Source organism: Sinocyclocheilus anshuiensis, unplaced genomic scaffold (genome assembly GCF_001515605.1).
Source record: "Sinocyclocheilus anshuiensis isolate Anshui unplaced genomic scaffold, SAMN03320099.WGS_v1.1 scaffold1199, whole genome shotgun sequence".
Lineage (NCBI taxonomy): Eukaryota > Metazoa > Chordata > Actinopteri > Cypriniformes > Cyprinidae > Sinocyclocheilus > Sinocyclocheilus anshuiensis.
The window spans coordinates 161,511-167,514 of record NW_015540934.1 but is presented as its reverse complement, the minus strand read 5'-3'; the positions used below and the strand labels follow the sequence as shown (position 1 = coordinate 167,514).

Sequence of the window (6,004 nt, the reverse complement as noted above, 5' to 3'; positions counted from 1 at the left end):
ATGAGCACTGCATGTGTCAAAGTCGAAACCCGGTGCGGGTGTTTTTATATCACTGTATTTCTGAAGGAGACCGACTGTCTTCAGAAAATTATGGATGTCATTTTCATTTCATCTTGCCTGCAATGCCTGAGCAGCGTTTGTGAGTGGAGCGCTGTTTTGTGTACAGCTGTTACCGGGGAAACCTCTATCCTTTTGCTTTGGTACCGAAATTGGTACCGAGAACCGTGGATTTTCACTGGTATAGGTACCGAATACTGAAGTTTTGGTACCGTGACAACACTAGCGTGAACATAGACGCATTTAGGCAGATCGGGGGCGCATTCCCTTCAAAAACAAGCGTAATCCACTGCATCATCAGTGGATCAGATCTGTTTTTTTATCATTATAGGGTGGTTGTGTGCACACTGCCAACACACATTTCAGTTCAAACAACTTGTAAAAGTGCATGTAGTATCCGATGACCCCTTTAATTGCTGTTACTGAAGGATAGTGCAGTGAAGACTTTATGACACTCAACAGCAAATCTGCAGCTTCTGACTAAAGTTGTGGTCACATTAGTAGAATTTCGACCAAATTTTGCTGGCCAAAAGAGGTCCACTGTCTATTGTCAACAGTGTAGTGATGCATGAAGCAAAGCTCACACAAAAAGTCATTTTCAAACCAAGCAGCTTTCTGTTGGTCAATGCAACAAGCTCTCAAAGAAAATTCCAGATCAAGTGGATTTCTATTGAAATGACTCAATTCGCTGAACAACGAAACAACCATGTTCTGAGCAATGAATTCAGTTGTGATGTTTTATATGAGGTTCATTGGGTTCTGAGCTTAGTAGGCTTATTAATAATAGAGGTCAATGGCTCTGCAAATAATCATGAAATCCATCTTTCATATTTCTCAAAATATCTTCTTTTATGATACAAAGACGAAATAAAGTTTTGTCACTGCTAGGGTTGCAAAAAGGTGGAAAATTTCCAGTAAATTTCGGAAATATTCCAGAAATTTTGGAAACTTTCCAGGATTTTTTGTAATATTCCAGGGATTTTTAGAAAGTTTCCGGAAATTTACCGGAAATTGTCCACCCCTTTGCAACCCTAGCACTGGATACTAGAATAATAGCATCTTTTCAGGGCCTCTCAAACGGCAACATTTTGGCACAACTTTTACGGTGTGACAGTACTGTCTGATAGTAGCAACAATATTGTCCCAAATAACTCAAGAACTAAAAATTTGATTGGCTCAGAATGACAGTAACAAACAGCATTTGCTGTGAAACGAATCATTGATTTTTTGCTTTCCATATTTTCCAAATAAACAACAAGTGGGCACAGAGTACAGAGCTTTTCTTATCGCACTGCTTCAACCTGTCTGAGGAGTTCACTGGCAGAGCATGTAAAAACTCCAGTAAACACAAAGGCTGACAGCGAACAGATGGACACACTAATCAACCTGCTGAACCCGGCTCAGTCCAGCCCTCTGTAAAGCAGGATAACGTCCCGTGAAAGACACCAGCCAAGATACGAGAAGAATCAAGCAGTTCTATGAAAACTCTGGATTAGAGCGAGGCAGCACATGACAGACACACTCAGACAAGCACACAGCGCACTGGAGATTAAACTCATTGCTTTTATTGATCAGGATGTAACTTTTGTTCTTTTAGGTGGAACACCTAAACACCTAGAGCGTGGGTCGGCCAGAGTACTAGAGTAGCCCACTTATAAAAACCACTGCTGCACAGCTCAAAAACACACACATGCTGGGAAACTCCAACACAGCACACTAATTAGTGCTGTTTGCTAAGACAACCACCACTATTATTATTGCTAATACTTATGTGTAGGGGTGTGTTGAAAACCCCAACTGTAAGCATTGAAGGCAAAATTACCCAATCACATTGAAGCATTGGGCATTGGTAAGCATTGAAGGCAAAATCACCCAAAAATTATTATTTTTTTTTTCAAACCTGAATGCACAGTCACATTAGCCAAATATTTAAATTCTGAAATTTTGGTGAAATTTCACAGTCAAAAAAGGTCCGCTGTCCATTGTCAACAGACATATAAGAAGCGCAGGTCACACAGAAGTACCTTTCAAACCAAGCAACTTTCTGTTAAACTGCTGTGACCAACTTGATACAAACAAAATTTCACCCATGGAAAATTGCAGACAAATGCTAAATGTGACTGCTTGTACTAACTTCAATTAAAAGCTTAATTTGAAGTACTAAAATTACTACAACTAAAACTTAAGTACAAATGAAATAAAAATAAAGACATTAAAAAAGCATAAATAAAAATATGCTTTATTTACTTTAGTTAAATATACTAAAACTAATAAGAGGTCATTTAAAATACTATGGAACACAGAAGAAAATATTTCTAAAATGTTTTATTTATTTAGTCAGTGTGTTCTAATATTGTTTTGGACCCCATTGACCTTCATTGTATGCACATTTTTCAAAATATCTTCTTTTGTATTCCAGAATGAGAATCACCTTTATCCCCAAGTACCGTGGGTTTACACATGCAAAGAATTTGTATTGGTTTGTCAGGTGCTTAACAATGACCGTAAAATACAAGAAATAAAGAATATTAATAAGATAAACACTGCCTTACAGATAAGAAAGTAAAAGAGAGAACGAGATCAACATGAATATAAAAATATAAGAAAGCAGAAGTCGTCGTCATTGAACGGCATATTTGGTGCGTAACCCATCCTGCACAGTTTGTGCTACAGACATAAATGATGCCTGAAATCATGTGCCGTGTTGACGTGTGAGATTACAAACAATACGAATTACAACACTCCACACTTTGCACCGTCACCATTACAGGTGCCTCTGACCCTATAAACTCTCATAACAATTGGCCACTCAAAGTGTGTCCATGACGATAACATTCCTGTCCAGCGTCCTGCATAATTAAAGGAGTCTGTAATTGGCAGAATCAACCACTGGGTCAGTTTACAACCGTTAGAGGGTCTTTTTATAGTCTAGTCTAGTGGCACGTCGTCAACACGTCTCTACTAGTGCAGATGACTGAGGAACAGTGTTTCCTGAATGACTAGCTGTGAGTCTACATACACACATGTCCAAAATGAACCTTAATTACATAATTATAACATAATGCACTTAAGAAATAAAAGACTTGCAAAATGCAAATGACAGAGTTAAAATTCTTAACTAACAATATCGTAACAACTCGCAATGCAACCAGACCACACACAGTTTTACACCACTGCCTTGCCATCAAACCGAGATGAGGCTGAAACAGTGCTGTTATTGTTAACTAACATAAAAACTTTTAATATTATATTTAAAAAATACAAAATGCAAACTATCATATAAAGATTAATAAAAATCATTTTCAGTAACTGAAATAAAGCTGAAATAAAATATAAGCTAAATAGAAATATTAAAACAACTAATAAAAGCACATAAAAATACAAAACATATATATAAAAATAAGAGCTAATTCAAAATATTAGTACTACAATAGTATATAAAAAATAAAATGACACTGCATGTAAAATACAATAGGAAAGCGAAGCCTGAAAATACTGTTTCTTTGACGTTACTTGCGTTCCCATTGAAGCTGTGCTTCCCCGCCCCCCCCCATTTTTATTTGTGCTTTCATGATATTTGTGGAGCCTGACAGCCCCCTTTTACTCTCATTATGCAGAGCAGCCTGGACATTCTACTAAATGTCTCCTTTTGTGTTCCACAGAAGAAACATCCTGGTTTGGAAAGCCATGAGGTTAGGTATACGATTACAGTTTAAATATCAGGATAAAAGTACTAATTACCAAATAAACACACACTGGCTCTATCAAAAGCGCAGATGTGTTGAGTTTTTGATGCTGCCGCTGTACTGTGGATCACAGAGAGTTAAACTAGAGGACTCACCAAACCCCACTGACTATAAAGTCAAACTAGCCACCTTAGAATTAACTTAGCAACTGCTCAAAACGTCAGTTTTATCACAGCAACTTCATTTAAGGAAATACTAGTGTCCCTGTAAGACACACCGCAATGTCACCGCCTAACCTTGGGTTTTTGATCCCTAAAAAGTCACCCGGTCGTGGGCAGCAGGGTCCAGGTTCCCGCGGAGGTTCACCGGGCCAGACGCCCATCCTCACCTAATGAGGTATTAACTTTACCAGCCTGCTGTTGTCCTCTACTAAAGCCTGGAGCATTAATACTCAAGCAGACAGGTGTTTATTACGCGCAGCATAACAGCATTTCGGTACAGCACGATCAGATAAACAAGGGTTTTGAGTTTCGCCCGGATCAATGGGCTCCTATGGGGTCCGGCTCTTCGCAACGGTCTGAGGAAACAGCATACGAGACCCAAAATTAATCACAATACCTACAGGCTTCGCATGTATGAGTGGCATACAGTAATAAGCGGAGGAATAACTAACTCTAGAGGAGACTTTCCCATCTGCGAAGATGCGTGACTGCCGTCCATCCATCATAATCAGCTTATCGATATCTAGAGGACACCGGACCTCTTGGTAATGACGGGAATTAGCCGTCGGTGGGTGAAAACGTAATAAAAACCACACAACGGAAGCAGTACGTACCAGCGGTTCGGTGTCCACATCATTTCTTGGCGCAGAAGAAACCCGATGCTAAGAATAAGCGGAGCTGTAACGTTAGTCGCGGTTAAAGGTTTTTCATCCCGCTCGGTCCCCGCAGGTAAATCACAGATAAATTGGAGGAGAATGTCACGGTTAGGTGAAGAAAGTGAGTGAAAAGTGCTGTGTACGGCTGGATTTGAAGGCAGTTTGTACGGATGCTGCGGCAACGGTGAACTGAGGTCTGCGGTAAAGACCGGACCGGATCTCATCCCGAAACACTGGACGCTGGTGAGACGCAAAACCAGGAGCCTGGACTCCGCGATGGATTCCGTCTGGAACATTTCAAGAACGTAATCCTTAGAACTTTATGGGTTTGTTCTACAACACAATCAGACATGCAAACCTCAGACCTTATTTTACTCCTATTTATCTGCCATTCTGAATCTCTTCTCAAAGGACTGCAAACCGAAAAGCTCATTAAATTATCAAACATCCTATCATAAAAGTTATGTGGGCAGGTCACATACGTTCGTTCGAATAGTAACTTTTTATCAAAAAAGTATAAAAACTTATTTTAACTTTAATGAGTTATTAAAGGCACAATATGTAAGATTTTTTTTATTAAAATATCCAAAAACCACTAGAACAGTGTTATATATTTTGCTCAGGGCCGTTTCTAGCCTATTTGACGCCCTAGGCAAAATCCCTATTGCCAGTTGCTTGTCACATTCAGATTGGTTGTCATAGTAACGACACTAATTTGTGGAGATTCAGTGCATTGAGTTCCACAAATCTGAATGCATTATTTGTAAATTGACTGTTAAGATAAACATTTTGCACAATTTAGTATCTGTAATATCATTGTGTTGCCACTAGATGCCTGTATAGCCCTATGTAACAATCCCTAGTGGCTAAGACATTGCACATAATTTGCACATAAATCACACATAAATTAATTTTATTACATTTTGATTTGGATACTATATACTATACTACTACATATTGTTTAGATATTATCAATGGCTACTTTTTTGTCTTTATCTGTTTTTTGTTCAATTTTTTTGTTGTTGTTTCTTGAAACATTGATTTAAAGTGTCAGTTATTGCATTATTATTTCAGTCAAACCTATAAAACGTCTCAGGTTACTTATGTAACCATGGTTCCCTGAGTAGGGAACGAGACACTGCGTCCTCTAGGGGTCGCTATGGGGAACGCCTCGTCGTGACCCGTGTCTGAAGCATACATTGAAAAAACAGCAACTTGTTGGCCGGCGACAGCCATGACGTCACTACCGGTGCGACTATAGTATAAATAGGCGCCGGGAGCAACATCATTCACTTCTTCGTCTGAAGCCTGTGTCCGCAGCATGGCAAGAAACCTAGAGGACGCAGTGTCTCGTTCCCTACTCAGGGAACCATGGTTAAATAAG

General features: G+C 39.2%; 1 protein-coding gene across 1 annotated transcript in view; it reads right to left on the bottom strand.

The window, feature by feature from the left end:
- Positions 1-4,899, bottom strand: part of LOC107689485 (oxysterol-binding protein-related protein 6) — a 60,037-nt gene extending 55,138 nt beyond the window's left edge. Inside the window, exon 1 of the mRNA XM_016487478.1 lies at positions 4,579-4,899. The gene's annotated coding sequence lies outside the window, so the exon portion shown is untranslated. The remainder of the gene's footprint in view (positions 1-4,578) is intronic.
- Positions 4,900-6,004: the final 1,105 nt, after the last annotated feature.